The sequence below is a fragment of the Sus scrofa genome, chromosome 7 (genome assembly GCF_054392235.1).
Source record: "Sus scrofa isolate SSC_HxYL_T2T_F1_AM1 chromosome 7, Sscrofa_HxYL_maternal_Yorkshire_Landrace_v2.0, whole genome shotgun sequence".
Lineage (NCBI taxonomy): Eukaryota > Metazoa > Chordata > Mammalia > Artiodactyla > Suidae > Sus > Sus scrofa.
In genome coordinates this window covers 133,282,700-133,301,927 of record NC_139389.1, presented here as the reverse complement: position 1 = coordinate 133,301,927, position 19,228 = coordinate 133,282,700, and the positions used below count along the sequence as shown (strand labels likewise).

At 48.9% G+C, this 19,228-nt stretch overlaps 1 long non-coding RNA gene across 1 annotated transcript; it reads left to right on the top strand.

The window, feature by feature from the left end:
* Nucleotides 1-1,348: 1,348 nt before the first annotated feature.
* On the top strand, nucleotides 1,349-18,672 carry LOC146402090 (uncharacterized). The gene is made up of 2 exons (XR_014809350.1): nucleotides 1,349-1,396; nucleotides 14,065-18,672. It is a non-coding gene; the product is annotated as an uncharacterized LOC146402090 (long non-coding RNA).
* Nucleotides 18,673-19,228: the final 556 nt, after the last annotated feature.

Below are 19,228 nucleotides of genomic sequence, written 5' to 3'. Positions count from 1 at the left end.
AGGGCAGATGGACTCCATAAGGGGAAGATGTGGGTTGGACACAACTAGAAAACTAGAGCCTGATAATTAACCCCTTGTCTCCATGGCCACATGGAGCTGGGTTTTGGCCTCACTCACCTCTCTAGCCTGAGCAGGAACAAGCTGTGTGGTCCTGGGAGGATGAGGTAGGTTGGGCTGTCATGAGAGGTGATGAGCTCCCCATCATAGGAGGTATCCCAGTGCTGGCACTCGGCAGGAGTGCTGGACAGAGCTGAGGATGTGATGGTGGCAGAAGAGGAGTCTATAAGCCACTCAGGTGACCAGTGAGACTGGGGGACGTTCTTGCCTTGACCGAGGACCTGCCTGCTGAGGGCTGACCTTGGAGCAGAGCCTGCACCCTGGGGAGCCCAGAAGGAGGGGACAGCGGGCTCGGGAGCTGGAGGGGCAGGTACCAGATATAGATGGGAGGGTGTATGAGCTCCTTACTGCTGCTGGGACAAATCATCACATGTAGCGACTTGAAACACAGAAGTTTATTATCCTAGCGTTCTGGAGGTCAGAAATCCCACGTGGAGCTAGAATCAAGGTGTCAGCAGAGCCAGCTCTTTCTGGAAGCTGGGGGGCAGGTGGGAGGATCAGCCATTTGCCCTTTCCAGCTTCCAGAGGCCACCTGCTCTCCTTGGCTGGTGACTGGGTCACTCTGAATTCACATCCATTCTGGTATCTTCTCAAACTCTGCCCCCCCCCGCCCCCCGCTTCCTGAATCTGGACCTGGGATGACATTGGACCCACCTGGATAATCTAAATTCACCCCCCAGCTTGAGGTCCTTAACTCCCATCTACACGGTCCCTTTGCCACGTGAGGCCACAGTCACAGGTTCCAAACACAGGCATCTTTGGGGCCCTGGATTTTCTCCGTAAACCCTATGATTTTCTCAAGCAAGGCAGCAGCAAGGCTGCGGTAGGAGGGGCCCAGTGGGGATGGATGGTTGCGAAGTCTAGTCTCAGTGGCTGGGATGTTTTCTGGAGGCCCTGGGGAGCCGCTGGCGGGTTTTAAGCCTGGACCCTCTCCGGGGCCCCAGACATAATGTCTGCATCGGGTCGGCCTGGTTAGAGGGGTGCGGGTGGGTGGGGGGAGGGTGGCCTGAGCTCCCCGTGCCCCCGGTGTGGCTGGGCCCGATCCCCGTGAGTGGCTGCAGCTGGATCTGGGCTGGGGGTCGCCGGCCCCCTCCAAGGCCCCTGCTGCGAGCAGCTGGGAACACATGCGTTACATTAAGGCCCTAACAGTATGTTTGCATCCGGGGTTGGCGCAGGAGGGCCGCCCGCTGCAAACCGTCCTGGAGGGGCTGAGCGGCTGCCTTGGAATTCCGAGGCTGTGAGCTCTGCCTGCGGAGAGGAGGCCTGTGCAGCTGATGAGGTAGGAGGGAGGGAGGAGGGGCCCGGGCATGAAGTCACCCTGTCCCCAGCCACCCCGGCCACCCCGGCAAGGTCTGAGCTCACTCCGTCCCTGTCGAGGGAACGCAGCCCACAGGAGGGTGCTGACCGCAACCCTGCTAGATGGGAAGGTCGAGCCAAGGTCACCGGTGAGATGGGAAGGTGGCTTTTCGGGGTCTGCAGGGTGGAAGGTTCAGGGTTTAGCCTGGGGCGGGGCGGGGTGGGGGGGCTGCCCTTTCCTGCTCTGTGCGCCTGGCCGTCTTTGACCTTTGCCAAGGGGACATCTTTGACCTTTGCCAAGTGGACATCTTTGACCTTTGCCAAGGGTCAGATTCCAGACACGCAGGCTCTGCCGGGTTCTCTGGGTCCGAGAGGATGCTGGAGGCCCTCACCCACGCCCCATCATGCTGACTGTGGGCTCTGGGCCCCCAAAGAAGAGCTCCTGTTTCCACACCCTGTCCAGCCCGATTCTCAAACCCTTTTCTCCATCCTGTGCTCCATCTGGTCCTGGCCGCCTCCACCATCTCCCGCCGGCCCCTTGCACTACCCTCCAGCCGTTCTCCACCCTCCACGGGGCCTGTCCCACCTTCTCCGCCATCACACTTTCCTGCCCAAAGCGGCCTCCTGCAGCTAAGCGATGATGCGATGCCGATGCCCAAGGCTGCCACACCTCCACCCCGCCCCCATCTGCCTCTCACCAAACACAGCCCTGCCCCCTCCCCGCCCCGCGCACGCGCAGACCTTCCCTGGTGCAAAGGGCATTGCCGTGGTCCCGCGCTGGGAGCCCAGGCACCCTCAGAGATGAGCACACATACAGATCCCGGCCCCTGAGGACCGGCTGACACCCACCGAGACATCCACGCCCTGCTTGGATGTTTCACTGTTTCCGAAGCCACACTGCGAGTTTCCCACCTGGGGACTTTGCTCCCTCCCCCAGCCCCAGCCCAGCCCTGCCTGGCCTTGGCCACCATGGACCTTCCTCCTCGAGTCTTTTCTGGGACTGACTCTTTCCTGAGTCACTGCATTTCCCCCCCCCCCCACCCCACCGCCAGCCCCCGACACTGTCCTTGGTTCTCAGAACCCTGGATCACACCTCGGACAATCACTCAGGTGTGAGCTGATGGGTGCCAGCTTTCCAGCACAGGGGCCCTTCTGGAAACCTGTGACGTTGAGACTGAATAGTGTTGCCACTGAGCATGCCCTTCTAGGGCTGGGGCCCAGAAGATGCCCTGTGCAGGTGCTGGAGAGCAGGGTGGATCAGGATGGTGCCTGAGTCGTGGCATCACTGGCTGAAGCTGTGCTGGGCCTGAGGGCTGTTCCAGGGTGCAGGTGCCTGGAGGAGAGAAGCTGGGGAAGACCTCATGCAGACAGGGCCATTTGAGCTGGGTCGTGAAGGATGCATAGGAGTCTATGAGAAGCAAAAGTGGAGACATCAGTGCCATGTGAACAGATGTCAGGCAAATGACAGCCTGGTGGCCAAATTCTGCCTGAGATCTACTTTTGCATGGCCTGTGAGCTAAGGGTGGTTTTTACATTTTTTCAGGGCTTATAGACAAATAAATAAAAAGGAATAGGCAACGGGGACCACACGCAGCTGGCGAAATCTAAAAGGATTACTCTCCAGGCCTTTATAGAAAAGTCTGGGGACTCCTTTCCGTATGAAGGTTGGGGGTGAGGGGTAGTGTTGCATGCGGGGCAGTCCCTCCACTACCACTGGTGAGGATGGGGCGGATGCTGATTGGCACGTGGGCCAAGAGCCCATGGCTGGGTCACCGGGCTGGCCCCTGGGCCTCTCTGGGTGACCCCAGATGTCTCCCGGGGGTGGGCGCCCCTCTCTCGCAGGGGGTGGGGAGGCTGGCTGAGGTCATGGCTGTCACAGGCCTGCGCAGGGGCAGCCTGGGGCCCACTCTCCCTCCAGCCAGATCTGTGACTTGCAGGGCCTGGGACAGAGCAGGCTCCCACACTCATTTTTAAATTAGCCGGATTTTCCACCGGCTGGCTGGGTCTGGAGGGACCTGACAAGATGATGTTTCAAGCTTAGAAACATTTTAGCTCTAATGAGCTGGAATTTCGGTGGTTTTTCTTTTAATCCCACTGTGTTTACCCCAATCAACGATCGAAGGTTGGCTGGGATGACTGTCATTTTTCCTGTGATTAGTGTGCTGGCAGGCCAGCCTGTTTTCCAGGAAACACCACTCTTCTCCTTCTGTGACTCTGCTGACAACATCCTCAGAGGCCCTGGGACATCAGCCTGGGACGCCTTGTCCCAGAGCCGGGCAGCGGGCCTCTTGTGCGACTCAGGGGCTTTGCACCTGCCCCCCGTGTCCAGGGCCACTGCCAGTCCCTTCCACCAGGTGGGGGGCCTCCTGAGGCAGGGGTGTTTCCTAGTTTGGGTTGCTCAGAAGCTGACTCTGGATGTGGTATCAATGCTAGCAGTTTATTTGAACGGGGAACCCCGAAACACCAAGAAAGGGGGCAGGGTGCATTTCTAAGGCAGCTCCCCATGAGGAGGGCACCATCCGCCTGGGGTCTCTGCGAGTCACTGGAGAGGAGTCAGGGGCAGGGAGCTGGCGGACTTGCCCTGTGGTGCCTGGGCTGCTCCCTGTGATGTCAGGCCCCCAGTATTCCAGGCCAGCCGTGCATGAGTACAGCAGGCATTCGCAGCTTCCAAAAGAGCCCTCGGGCAGAGACGCAGCTGCTGGCAGCTGCAAGGCCACCTGGCACGCTCGGAAATGTTAGATCCAAGGAGGTGAAGAGCAGTGGGCCCAGTGCGTCTGTTCTGGCTGTGTTGACATCTTTGCCTGCCGGCCAGTGCCCAGCCTGCTGCCACATGCAGATCTGGTCCCCTGAAGCACTGGCTGGCAAAGCGACTCCATGTGCGATGGACAGAGAAGGGTCCGGGCTGTTGGGAAGTCATAGGCACGGCCATGACACTAATCTCTGTGAGCTGCCTGGGTTTCCTTGGTGCCTGGTGTATATAGGCTCAGGGCATCAAAAAGCCGTTGACCCGGGCAGGCCTGAGGCGTCCCTATGTCTCACCCTCCAGGGCACAGTATGGCACCACATGCACCGTGCCCTGGGTCAGGCATGTCCGGGATGTTCAAGGCCAGGCTGGGGTCTTGAACATCAGGCAAGGACGGTGGAGTGGCTCGTGATGTGCAGAGGGCCAGGGATGGCCTGGGACTCCGTGGTGCAAGATGTGGCCCAGGTTGGCCTAAAGTTCTGGAAAGGACCCCCAGCACACCCTGTGTGGCCAAGGCTCCCGGCCCCAGAGGAGGGTCCAGGTGCGGGAGGAAATGCAGGGTCCCAGTTGTGGACCCTGTGGCACTACGGCCCCCCTCCTTCACAGCCGGTGCCCCAGCTGGGCAGCCTCCTGCCTTCGGTGATCTAATCTGTATGGCAGCTGTGGAGAATCAGGCCCAGTGACTCCACTTCACAGGTGAAGGTTGAGGTCACCTTGCTGGTGAGTTGACAGAGCTGACCTGGCTCCACAATTGATGCCCTGGAGGAAAGGCCAGCTCCCTCCTCATGCATCAGCTATCAATGCTGTGTAACAAATCCCCATGACTTAAGGGCTTTAAATAACACACATCTCTTACAGTTTCCAGGGGGGGCAGAAGTCCAGTTCCCACTGAGCTGAGTCCTTTGCATGGGTCTCATGAGGCTGCAGTCAAGGGGCTGTGTTCTCATCTAAGGCTCGATGGGGGAGGTGGGACCTTTTCCAGACTCTAGGCTGCTGGCAAACCTCACTTCCTTGCAGCTCTGGGACTCCTGGTGGCTTGCTTTCAAGGCCAGCAGGAGAGGGCCTAACCTCTTTTTTAGGGATTTAACCTACTTAAGCCAGGCCCACCCAGTGTAATATTCCTTTGGATGAACTCAGAATCAACCAATTTGGGGCTTCAGGTGTATATGCAAAATCTTTTCCCTTGGTCATACTCTTGGCTAGAAGCAAGTCCAGGGCCTGTCTTTAAACAAGCACAATCCCTCCCACCCTTCTCATATCCACACTTCCATTCTGGGCCTGCTCCTCTTTGTGACTTTGGGGAAGTCATTCACCTTCTCTGGGCCCAAGTCCTCCCTGCGGTGAGAGGGAGGTGGCAGATTGGCGGGGGGGTGCTCAGTGTCTCACCTGCACAGTAGACACAATGTGACTTGGTGGGGGGAGGGGATGGATTCTTAGACCCTGACAATGACAGAGGGTGGAGCATGGTGGCCAGGGAGTCAGAGGGAAGGACAGGCTGGGGCTCAACGCTGGCACCCCCACTTCTGCCTTTCCTAGCCCCCAAGGCTTGTAGTTTTTGCAGGAAAAAATCCCAACATTTCCCCCTTCTTTAAAAAAAATGAGAAGAAATGAGCCCCCTGTGTATATGGTCTGGAAGAGGGCCTGTAGACAAATATAGGCAGGTCCGAGGGGCTGAGAGGAAATGGCAGCCCCATCACCGTGGGCAGTGCAGAAACCAGGACCTCTCATGGGCGGTGGACGCCAAGCGGTCAAGGACCACCCCCACCAGTTCTGTCCTTGGGGAGCCCTCACCCAGACACGTGGCGGCCAGCCCGCAGGCCAGCCGGCACCTCGTTGACCCCTACCTGCAGGCTCACGAGGCCAGCAACACGGCTGGCATTCCTAACCGGCCTTTTCCAAAGTCTGTCCACCCCCTTCCCCTGGCTGGGTGGTGCTGGCCTCCTGCCTTAGCCTGGCTGACTGACATTTGGAAAAAGCAACGTCCAAGAGTGTTCAAAGAGGGTCTGCCAATCTCGAGCTCAGAAAAGCCCCTTCCTCGCTCCTGGCCTCACCGTAAAGTACCCTGTGTCCGGGGTTCCTGGAACGATCCAGAACTGAGGGCTAGGTGGGGCCAAGGCTGCAGCTCTGGATGCAGCTTGCGGCACAGAGCTCGCACATCTGTGTGGGCAGAGTTCCCTTTTTGTGAGTGAGCTCCAACTTGTTAAATTTTACAGCGGCAGGAAACTTGTAACCTCACTTAGTAATTACTCAGGCCTGGAGTCAGCACAGCCTGTGAGAGTTCAGGCCCGGGTGGGGATTTGGCCGGGGAGATGCCACACCTTTTCAAGCTGCCAGACAGGTGACATGGAGGTCTGTAGGGGTGTGGACCTCTCAGGTGGCTCAAGGTGCATCCAGGCAGAAATACGTATTAGGTTATGAGGCAACGTTGAAGGCCAGCTGCCGTGCCAGACTCTTGTTGAGCACCTACTGTTTGATCTTGCAGTCTCATCTTTACCTACATCATTTAATTCAATCATCACCGCTACCTGCTAAGGTCTGTTCAGGTGTCATCCCGTTTTTGCTGATCTAACGTGATGATTATCAGCCAGTGAGCAGCAGGGGCAGGAATTGAACCCAGGTCTGCATCACTTCTTGGCCACATTGAGGAGAGCTAAGTATCAGAATTTGGAAGCAGAAGGAGGGTCAGATATAGGAAGACAACAGCTGCAGAGACCTGGCGAGGGGAGAGTGAGAGAGAGGGAGAGAGGGAGGGGAGCATGCACCTGAGCCCACATCTCACTCCTCAACCCAAGCCCAGGTTTCTAGGTCTGGGCATAGGGCTTCAGGAGCCTGCACATTCTAAGAGAATATTTTTAACATGTGTTCCTTTTAATAACCATCCAAAACTTTTCACCAGTTGTAAAGGTCTCTCTTTGTAGAGACCTCTCAAGTGTTTTCTGTACCAAAGATTGTGGCCCCCCTGGAGTTCCCATCATGGCACAGCAGAAAGGAATCCTACAGGAACCTTGAGGTTGCAGGTTCCATCCCTGACCTCACTCAGTGGGTTAAGGATCTGGTATTGCCGTGAGCTCTGGTGTGGGTTGCAGATGTGGCTCGGATCTCACCTTGCTCTGGTTGTAGCAAAGGCTGGCAGCTGTAGTTCTGGGTAGACCCCTAGCCTGGGAACCTCCATATGCTGTGGGTGCAGCCCTAAAAAGGCCACAAAATAAAATAAAATAAAAGTAAGGATTGTGGCCCCTGAGAGGGTTCACTGGCCTATTTGCAAAGAGCTCCATTTCCTTCTAAAAGGCTTGGGGGGAGCAGTTAAAACATGAATTTCCAGTGCTAGCCAAGGTGGAGTGGCCCCATTCTTCCTTGTTCCCTTTACAATGGAAAACGAAACAAAACAATACCTGGACGTAATGTAAGAAAGGTGGGAAGATTCTGGGAGATGGAAGGAAGGACAGCTGAGGGACTGAGGGACAAGGTGGCAGTAGGTCACTGGGCTTTCTTTCTGCCTCTCATCCATCCTGCACTGGCACCACACTCACCATCCACCGTCCTGGACAGAGACGCTCCCAAAGAGCCAGCTTCCTGCAGCCAACGGGAACAGGGCAGATGAGCAGAACAGGAAATTGTGTTGAAGATACCAGCCCTTGTGGAGCCAGATACCAATTAAAAAGGTGCCTCCCTGCCAGGCGGAGCAAGCAAGGAGTGACCCTTCACTGCAGCAGCAGCAGCCCAAACCCTCAGTGAATGCCCATCTCCCATGACTGTCAGTGGGTCCAGGTGAGGGCCAAACGTCCCTCTGACTCAGAGTCCATGAGGCAGAATGAGGCGGCGTAAGGCAGCGTGAGACAGCACCAGCTGGAATTTGATGTCCCCCCGGTTGGTGCTAGTGGGGCCCACAGGGAGATGAGCCCCTACCTCCGCCCAGTGGCTAGCAGGCAGTTCACGGGAGTGTATGATTTGGACAAGGATGTGTCAGCAGGGTTGAGAGTGAAACCAAATTTCCAGCCTCACCATCTGGCAATAGGTGGCATGAACTGGAGAATCACTCGCTCTGGTGGTATTATGGGCATCAGGCAGGAACGTGAACATTCACCCCTCCTTGGGCCTGCATGTGGCACCTAAACAGAGGGAACCAAACACAAACTACACAGGGCCACAGTCTCGTTAAAAATACCCCAAAGATCCTGGATGGAATTTTTAAAAAAGCACTCATCCTACAAGAACCAGGGCCACCACAGTGTTGAGATGCCAATGTTGAGATGAATCAGAGGTTGAAATTATCTGACAAGGGCTATAGAGCAGCAATCACAAAAATGCTTCAAGAACAAATATGAACCCACTTGAAACAAAGGAAAAAACAGAAAAATCTCAGCAAAGCAATAAAAGATACAAAATGATGTCAGGGGAAATTTTGAAATTAAGAAAAATACAGTAACTGAGATTTTAAAGTCGCTGGATGGGCTCATTGGTAGATGGGTGACAACAAAGGAGGGAAGCCATGGATTCAAAGAAATCAGCAGAATTCAAAGAAGGACCAGTCTGAGCCACAGAGAGAAAACAGACTGAAACAAACAAAAAAGAAACAAATAAATAAGCTGAAACTCAATGACCTATGAGACTACTACAAATGTCACCACACTCATGTCACTGGAGTCGCAGAAGGAGAAGACCACAAGGTGGGGCTGAAAAAAGATCTAAAGAAAAATTGCTGAAAATTCCCCTAAATTGACAGAAGGTAACCTCCAGATTCAAGAAGCTGAGTAAATCCCAAATATGATGAACCCAAAGAAACCCATGTCAAGAAACATCATAGTCAAACTTCTGAAAACTAGAGACAAAGAATTCCTGAGCTCAACCAGAGAGCAGTACGTACCACATTTGGGGGAACCCCAGTGCAAATGAAGGCAGATTTCTCAAGAGAGTCAAGAGAAAGTGGTACATTTTTCAAGCGCTGAAAGAAGAGAACTGCCAATCCCCAAATCTTTTAGCCAGAGAACAGACAAACAAACAAAAAAATACATCCTTCAGGAATAAAAGGGAAATAGATCACAGACCTACATTTAATATAGGAAACTAGAGAGCTCCTATTGTGACGCAGCAGAAACCAATCCAAGAAGCATCTATGCAGGTTCAATCCCTGGCTTCACTCAGTGGGTGGGGGATCGATCGGGCATCTCTGTGAGCTGTTGTGTAGGTCACAGACACCGATCAGATCTCACATTGTTGTGGCTGTGGCATAGGCCAGCAGCTGTAGCTCCAATTTGACCCCTAGCCTGGGAATTTCCATATGCTGTGGGTGTGGCCATAAAAAGCAAAAATAAATAAATAGATAAACAGGAGTTCCTGTTGTGACTCAGCAGTTATTGAACCTGACTAGCATCCAATAGGATGCAGGTTCAATCCCTGGCTTCACTCAGTGGGTGGGGGATCAGATGTTGCCGTGAGCTGTGGTGTAGGTAAGAGACATGACTTGGATCTGATGTTGCTGTGGCTGTGGTGTAGGCCGGTGGCTACAGCTTCAATTGATCCCTAGCCTGGGAACCTCCATGTGCCACAGGTGCGGCCCTAAAAAGACAAAAAGGCCAAAAAAAAAAAAAAAAAAAGAAAAAGAAAAAGAAAGGGAGAAAAGAAATATAAATTAAATAAATAAATAAATAAAATAGGAAACTATAAAACTCCTAGAAGAAAACACAGGGAGAATCCCACCTGACCTTGGGTTTGGTGATGCGTTTTTATGCGCAACACCAACAGCCTACATACTCTGTAAAGGGAAAAGAGGATAAACTGGACATTATTAAAATAGAAAACTTCTCTTCTGTGAAAAACACTGTTAAGAGAATAGAAATACAGTCCCCGTATTGACAAGAAATATTTGCACAACATGTATCTGCTTAAGGACTCATATCCGAAATAAAGGATGGTTAAAATTAACAATAGGGAAAAAAGAACACCTACATAAAAAAATAGAAAAAAGATATGGAGAATCTCTGATCAAGGAAGATACATACCTAGTAAGTAAGCATACGAAAAGGTGCTCAATGCCACATGTTATTAGGGGATTTGCAAATTAAAACAACAAGGAGATCCCAACATGCCCATTAGGTCGCCAAGATGCAACACCCTCCCTGACTGCTGGTGAGGGTGCAGAGGAGCAGGAAATCCCAGTCATTGCCAGTCAGAATGCAAAACGGCACAGCCACTTAGGAAGATAGTTTGAAAGTTTCTTAAAAAGTTAAATATAGTCTTGCTATAGGATCCATCCAATTCCTTGGTATTTACCCCAACAAGTTGAAAACCTAGGTCCACACAAAAACCTGCATATAAATGTTGGTAGAAACCTCCTTCATAATTGCTCCAAACTGGAAGCATCCCAAGTGTCTTTCGTAGGAGAACAAACTGTGCTTCATCCACACAGTGGAATATTATTCAAAAATAAAAACAACTGGCCTATTGAGTCACAAAAAGACATGGATGGATAGCAAACGCCCATTTCTAAGTAGGAGAATGTACACAATTTAGCACATTTAATTTATGTTGTTTAAAAAGTCTGTACCTTATAGGGTTCCAATTATATGACATTCCAGGAAAGATAAAACTATAGGGATCCTGAAAACTCCGTGGTTGCTAGGAGATTGGAGAGAGGGGTTGATTAAGTGAAGCACAAGGGGTATTTTAGGCAATGAAATTATTTTGTATTACATTGTAATGGTGGAGGCATGAGGCTAAACATTTATCAAAACCCATAGAACTTTATAGCACAAAGAGCAAAGTGTAATATATGCAAATTTTAAAAGATCACTTAGGAGGTTAGGGCATCTCAGGACAAATACTGTCAATACATTATAAAAATCTGACATGTTCTCGCTGAAGAGAATGGGGTGGGGGTAAGTCACTTTGAACCGAGTGGAGTCTGTTAGACTGAAGGCAAAGAGAATTGCACAATAGTCTGGTTCAAGGAGCTGTTTTCTGTGGGGGAGCAAGCAGGTTAAACATGATGAAACCACTGTGCATATACACTGGAAAAGAAGAGTTAAAAATGGATGGTGGATGATAGAAACCAAATTTCTCATTGTTCGAGTGGGAGGTTATGGATGAGTAAGGGAGTCAGGGATGATCCATGTGCTAACACAGTAGACACAGCGGGAACTCCTGTTTAATGGAATACAAACACAGATGGTCACATACAGATATGTATAGATGTGCATATACATGAGTCGGTATAAGCAAACCTATCTCCTTACTCTGTCTTCTTAGAAAGCCAAGAGGCAGTGCTCTCCAGTAGCAATGAGCACACATCTTGCACCCAGATGTTGCCTGCTAGTAACATTAGCCAATGAAAGGAACCAGGGCTCCTTGGGAAAATGACTGATGGTAGGACTGAGTCAAGGAAGGACAAGATGTGCCTGGAGCATCTCGCAGTGCTGGAAAGTAAGAAAGTGCTTAAAAACCAAACCAACCCAGAAAACCTCACGATGACCTGCAGTATGTCAGCGGGATAAAGTGGCCAACTGAAAAGCTCCCAACGGTCAAAGCTGGAACAATCTGAGTAACAAAATAAAAATGTAGTGTTGGACTTTGACCTAAAGTATAAAATAAATGCCCAGGAGCCCATACGGACGTAAATAAATGATTGACTAAATAAATGAATGACTGATGGAATGAATGGATACAGGCAATCTCCTGCACAGGAGGACTCCAAATAACTATGTAGACATTCAGCTCTCAGGAAGAGGAGAACATTTCCCAGTCCTCAAATATGGGCTGCACATAGTGACTTTCTTCCAAAGAAGACAGGATGGAAGGGAGTCAAAAGAGTAAGTCCCCCAGGGAAGAAACCGGACAAACACTACCCTAAGCCAGGTGGTCAAGGTCAACATCAGTGCTGATGAGATACATTGATATTTCGTGCCCTCGATATGAATTGATGAGAATGTCACTTTACCTCCATGATCTTCTTCCCCAAACACATTATCTTGTTCTAGTCATGAGAAAGGCATCAGACAAATCCCCATTTGGGAACATTCTACGAAATACCTGGCAAGTACTCCTCAAAACTCTCCAGGATACCAAATAAAGAAAATAAAAGGAAAGGGAAGGAAAATCTGAGACACCGTCAGCCAAGAGGAGCCCTCAGAGACATGGCATCTAAGCATCACATGGTGTCTTGGATGGGATCCTGGAACAGAAAAAGGACATTAAGGGAAAAGTAAGGAAATCTGAATCATATCTAGTTAATAACCTATCAATGTTGCCTGAATAATTACTATGGCAAATTGCCATGCTAATTTTAAGACGTTAATGATAGGAGACGCTGGGTGTGGGATATATGAGAGCTCTTTGGGTCACCATTGGGAATAATCCTGTAAATCTAAAACTGTGCTAAAATTAAAAGTTTATTTTTAAAAATAAAAAAATTTAAAAAGAAAAAAAAAAACAAAACAATGGTTGGTACACACAACAGCCTCGATGAATCTCAAGGGCATTGTGTTCAATGCAAAAAGTCAATCTCAAAATCCCACTTGGTATGTAGGTTCATGTACATAACATTATTAAAGTGACAAAGACAGAGAAACCAAGACCATATTAATGGTTTCCAAGGGATAAGAATAGAAGGGGTTGTGAGAATATGAAGGGATAGCATCAGAAAGTCCTTTGTGTAATAACCGGTTACATGAGTTATACACAGGATCACAGTGCACAGAACTACACACGCACACCGTGATGAATAGAGGTGAAAACTAAGCAAGATCTGTGGTCTAGTTAACAGCACTGTGCCAATGTCAGATTCCTTTTTTTTCTTTTCTTTTCTTTTTTGATATTGCGCTAGAGCTATTACCATTAGGGGACGCTGGGAGAACGATATATTGGACTCTATGTACTATTTTGGCAACTTCCCAGTGAGTCTACAAGAATTTTATAAGTTAAAAAGTTAACAGGCAGAATAGTCTAATAGTAGTGGACTAGCTTATAATGGACCATGCTATTTTTCTGACAATAAGTACACTCTGCACAAAACCTAAAAACAGCTCTTTGAAGACACTTAAGAACAATCAAAAGTGAGTTCAGACTTGAGAGGATGTGACACTTAAAACAAGGGCAACAGTTGTTGAGATAGAGGTTCAGTGGGCCTTTGCCCTGGAGGTACACTCCAGTTTACACGGCACAAGGAAAGCAGAAAGCAGAAAGAGGCTGTCTGCAGAGGCTGAGGAGTCAAAGTCTGAGATCAGAGAAACAAGAGGAGCTGGAAAGTGAGGGAGGGAATGCAGCAAAGGAGAGGTGGAAGAGGTGTCCTGAGATGTGCATGAAAGTGCCTCTTCAAAACCCGGCTGCCTCACAATCAGTGCATGCAAGGGTTACCCTCCAAAAGTATCCGTGAAAGGCAATGCTAGCAGCCTTTAAGACGAAAGCAGAACTTTAATCATCTTCTCAGTTCAGGGGATACAGAAATCCAATTCCTACAGTGTTAATCCTTCAACTGAAGCCAAAGAAAGGCTTTGGGCTTGGGCTCAGGGTCCTTGTCCCAGGACTTAGGGGGGCACTGTAAGGCTAAGAGAAAAACTGGGATAAACTTGCCCTGTCCAAGATTAAACCCAAACCTTCACAAGGTCAAGGGGCTTGCTGGTAGTTTAGTTGACACTACAACAAAAGGCAACATTTTTCCAGAGGAAAATAACAGAATCCAGAGCCTCTATGATGACCGTACACGACATGCACTATTTAATTTAAAATTGCTAGGCATACAAGGAAGCAAGGGAAAGTGACCCATAATCGAAAGAAAAAATCATTCAGCAGAAGCAAATGGACAGAGGATCCAGCTATCAGAATTATTTCACTAGACTTTGTAAAATAAGTATTGTCTATATATATTAATTACAGGCAAAGATTGATTGATTGTGTATATATTCTCACTGTGATAGCAAATAACAAGAGAGAAATGAACACTCTAAAGAAGAAAGAAATGAAAATTTTAGAACTCGAAAATGCAATGTCTGAAGAGAAAAAATGGGTTGAGTGGCAGATTGGATGCCGCAGAAGAAAGCATTAGTGAACTTGTAAACAGGGCCATAGAAATTAACCAAACTGAAGCCCAGAGAGAAAAAGATGTTCAAAACATGGGACAAAGCCTCAACTAACTGGGGGACAGTTTCAAGCAATCTAATATTTATGTGATCAGAGTCCAAAGAGCAAAAGAAAGCCAAATGGGGCAGAAAAAATATATTAAATAATAATAGCAAAACCCTAAACATTTTTTTTAGGGCCACAGCTGCAGCACATGGAAGTTCCTGGACTAGGGGTCGAATCAGGATTGCAGCTGCCAGTCTATGCCACAGCACAGCAAAGCCAGATCGGAGCTGTGTCTACAACCTATACCACAGTCATGGCAATGCCAGATCCTTATTCCACGGAGTGGGACAAGGGATCGAACCTACATCCTCATGGATACCAGTCAGGCTCATTACTTCTGAGCCACAACGGGTGCTTCAAAACATTCAAATTTTAATTGAAAGCATTACCCCACAGATCTAAGAATCTCAGCAGGCCAAAGGAGAGTAAATACAGAAGAATCTACACTGATGTATAACATGGTAAAACTTGTGAAAATGAAAGATAAAAAAGAAATACCATAAAAGGAGCCAAAGAAAAGAGGTTCATTGATTACATGGAGAAAAAAGACAGCATGAACTGACTTATCAGAAATAATAGAGGTCACAGGTAACAGAACAATGCAGTTAAAGTGCTGAAAGGAAAAGAATATTTCATTCTAGAATTTTGTATCCAGCAAAAGTATCTTTTAAAAAATAAGGAGAAATAATGACATGGTTGGACAAGTGACATCCAAGAAAATTCATTGCCAATAGCCTCGTACCTTAAGAAATGCTAAAGGGAATTCTTTAGGCTGAAGGCCAATGATAATAGATGGAAGTTCCAACATTTGGTGCCTTGGCAAAGGTTAATATGTGAGTAAATAGAAAATAGTATTTTTCTAATTCCTTAAAAGACAATTAATGTTTAGCGGATAAACAATAGGGCTTAAAACATATAGAGAAGTAAAAATTATGACAGTAGTAGTCCAGAGCCTAAATGGAATTACATTGTCATAAGTATATCTTATGTTATATGCGAACTAGCCTATTCACTCAAAGTGGACTATGATGGGTTAAGCATACATATAATCCTAGAGAGAATCAAGTAAAAATAACACAAAGACGTATAGCTGAAAACCTATCGCAGGAAATAAAATGGAATGTAAAAAGTAATCAATTAACCCAAAAGAAGGTAGGGGAAAAAGAAACAAACGAAACAATTAAGGAGGCGAAAATAGAAAACAAGCACCAAGAGAGTAGCCTTGAACCCAACCGTATGAATCATTTCATTAACTGCAAATGGATCAGACTCTCAAGGCGAAGGCAAAGATGAGTAGTTCAGACAACAAAAGAAAGACGTAGGAATTCTGCTTCGGGGGGGGCCCGGTGAAGTAACACCCTGTAAAGACAATCTCCTCCCTGCTACACATACCGCCAGAAGACAACGCCAAGGCTTGGACGCAATACAAGGCTGAAGGGACTAGGGAATGAGAGCAGACGCAGAAACACTCAGAATATTGACCATGGGAGCATGCGTTGTGAATATTGACAATAGAGAGCTTGTAGGGGTGGAATGGGGGAACATGGGAACCCCTGAACTTTCTGCTCAGTTGTGCTGTGCACCTAAAACTGCTCTACAAAATGCAGCGAAAAACAGAAACAAGAGCCATGGGCACATGTCAAAAAGGACATAGGACCCAGCTCCAAGGAGTCCTTGTTAGCCAAATTTAGGACAACTGGAGCACAAAAACAAACAACAGCCGACATGGTTTATAATCCATGAAACAGAGTAAAAATACACAGAGCTATTTTAAAAATGAATAAGTAAATAAATAAACATGGGGAGAGGAAAACGCTTCCCTCAGAAGAATGGCAATGAATAAACATAAAGGAAAGATGCAGCTCGAAAAGCATCGGCTCGTGCTAAACCTGCTGAAGCTTGATGAGAAACAGAGTATTTACAATGTCTGGGTCTCTGTTATTGCGTGGATTGCACTCCCTCCAAAATCCGTGTGTTGAAACCCTCACCCCAGTACCTTAGAATGTGATGCTTTCAAGGGGCCCCTGGGGTTCAATGAAGTCGTATGAGTGGTGCCCTAATCCCACAGGACTGGCGTCCCTACCAGACAAGAAAGATTCACCAGGGATGCATGCACAGACAAAAAAGGTCCTTGAGGACACGGGAGGAGGTGGCCGCCAGCGAAACGAGAGAGGCCTTTGGAGAATCTAACTTCCTTGCACCTTGATCTTTGACTTCCGATGATGAGACAGTGTATTTGCTGTTTAAGCCACCCTGTTATGGCAGCCTGAGTCTCCCCACAAACTACTTGTAACTTAAAAAGGACAATCCGAGGATTTCCTATTGTGGTTCAGGGGGTTAGAAAGCTGACTTGTCTCTGTGAGGATGAGGGTTCGATCCCTGGCCTCGCTCAGTGGGTTAAGGATCTGGTGTTGCCTCAAACCATGGTGTGGACCAGCAGCCGCTGCTCTGACCCCTAGCCGGGGGACTTCCATAAGCCACAGGAGCAACGGTGAAAAAAAGTAAATACGTTTTTAAAATTAAAAAACTTTTAAAAATTTGTTTAAATTTTAAAAAGGAGCAATCATAACTTTAAACAGAGAGCTTGACGAATGCCAGCGTCCCAGCAAGTTCCCGGTCCATGTCATTCGTATCAAACCAACACCTCTTGCCTTCCTTCGGCTGTGATGCATTAAGGTCACGTCTTTCCAACAACATCCCCCTGGAGTGCACGAGCTGAGTCTACCCGTGGGGACACGTAGGGCGATCCCTAACTGAGAGAATCCCTACAAATTAACTGGCTTGCATGCATCAAAGTGTCAAGGACCTGAACGGCAAAGAAAGGCGGAGAAGCTGATCCAGACAGCAGGAAACTAAAGAGACGTGGCACCCACCTGCTCTCCACCCCTGTGTTAGATGCGGACCTGCCAGGAGGCAGCTGCCATGGACACATAGTAGCAACGAATGAAAGGTGAATATGGGCTGTGGATTGGCTCCTGGAGGAGAGTCAGTATCAACATTTTTTCATTTTAATACTGTTTTAACACTTGTCCTTGGGACATACATTGCCTAGTAGAAGGGGTCCTGATATCCCCAACTTCCCCACAAACGGTGCAGAGAAACACACACACACACACGCACGCACACGCACATCTGTATGTGTGCTTATGTGTTTATCCGTTATATTTTCTATGTCTTTCTACACGTGCACAACCATATAACCTTGTATGTGAGGATATACATATAAACACACATACGTGCCTGTGTGCATCGTCACACATACACGAGGGAGAAAGAGGGAGAAAGGCAAGAATAATCGAGTGACCGCAAGAACATGAAAACAGTTCATGGATCCGAGCGAAGGGCATACAGTCCTTTGCACTCGCCCTGCGATCTGATTTGAAACTTACCGCGAAAGAAAATGTTAAAAAGCGAAAAGGAAAGCCACACACGGGGAGGAGGCATTCGCGAAAGAAGGATCTGGAAATAAACGTGACCCGGAATATCGTAGCAACGTCTACGATTCCATAATAATAAAAAAGACGTAAATGAGCAAAAGATTCAGACACACACACTTCACTAAAGAAGATATTCGGAGGGCCGGCTAACACGTAAAAGGGTGCCCCAGAGCATTCGTCAGGAAAATGGAAGTTAAAACCACCACGAGATATGCTCTTAGGCCCTAGACAGCGATGCATGCGAACCAGACCAAGGCTGATGGTGTCGATTATTTGCGAGCACAAGGAGCACCTGGAACTCTCCTTCATTTCTGCAGGGGAGGAAACTGGCAAAAGCATTTTGGAAAATCGACAGTTTCTTATAAAGTTAACCATACCGTTTCCCTGTGACCTAGCAAGTCCCGTTTGGGGGTATTTTACCCAAGAGAGGTTAAAAACAGACATCCGCAGGAGGATTTTACACAAACGTTCCCAGCTGCGTATCTGAGCATAATGCCCTCGGGAAACAACTCAAATGCCCATCAGCAGGATAACCGCATGGGCTGCATTCCTACCGGGAAATGCCACGAAGCGTGGTAGGAAACATTACACACGCCCATGAGCCTCCAAACAACCTGCCGAGCGGGCGACATCAGCAGCAGACAGATGAATGGGTGGAGCCGGGGAAGTTCTAGAACCCGTCAAGCCAACTTGCGGTGACAGAAATCGGAACAAGGACTGCCACTGGGAGGGGGAGTATTTTGGCTGGGAAGGGATGAGGGAACTTTCCAGGGCGACAGAAATGTTCTGTCTTGATTTGTGTGTCACTTACCCATGGGTGTACGCGTTTCCCAAACGCCTCAAGCTGTTCACTTGAGATCTTTTTTGCTGCATGTAAATTGTACTTCCATTCTAAAAACTTAAAAAAAAAAAAAAAAAAAAAGAACCAGGGATTTCTACAATAAAATCATACATTAAAAGAAATTAAGAGTCCGAATGGCTCATTTGAAATGCTGTCCGCTGGGCCAGGGGCAGGAAGCAGGACCCTGAGGCCAACCTACCTTCCCAGGCCCTCGCGGGCCCTGGAAACAGAGCTGGCTCACCTGCCATGGGCTGTCAACCCAACCATGGGCCTGGCCATCCTTGGCGGGGGCCCCCGGGTCTTCTTGCTCCACCACTTCCCTTCCCAGGCCAGGCCCAAGATGAAGGCGCCCAAAGGTGCTTCTTGTTTGCCATCCTTTGTGCAGAGAGGCCATTCTTGCTTCCTCGTCTTGCTTTCCCACAGAATATGAGCTTGTGACCTCAAAGCTCGGTGACCCCTTATCTGCTGTCTTGGGAGAGGAGCTGTTCCCTGTCAGAGGTCAGACAGCGCCCCGGCCCGCAGAGCAAAGCAAGCTGGCCCCCATTATGTTCGGTTTGGGGTTTGTCCCCAGCTGGTCTCTACTGCACCCCGGGACCCAGGACAGGGTCCAGGGGTCCCAGCAGCCATGGCGACAGGAAGCGGCCACAGGCCGTGAAGAGCCGGCCCCAGCTAAGAAAA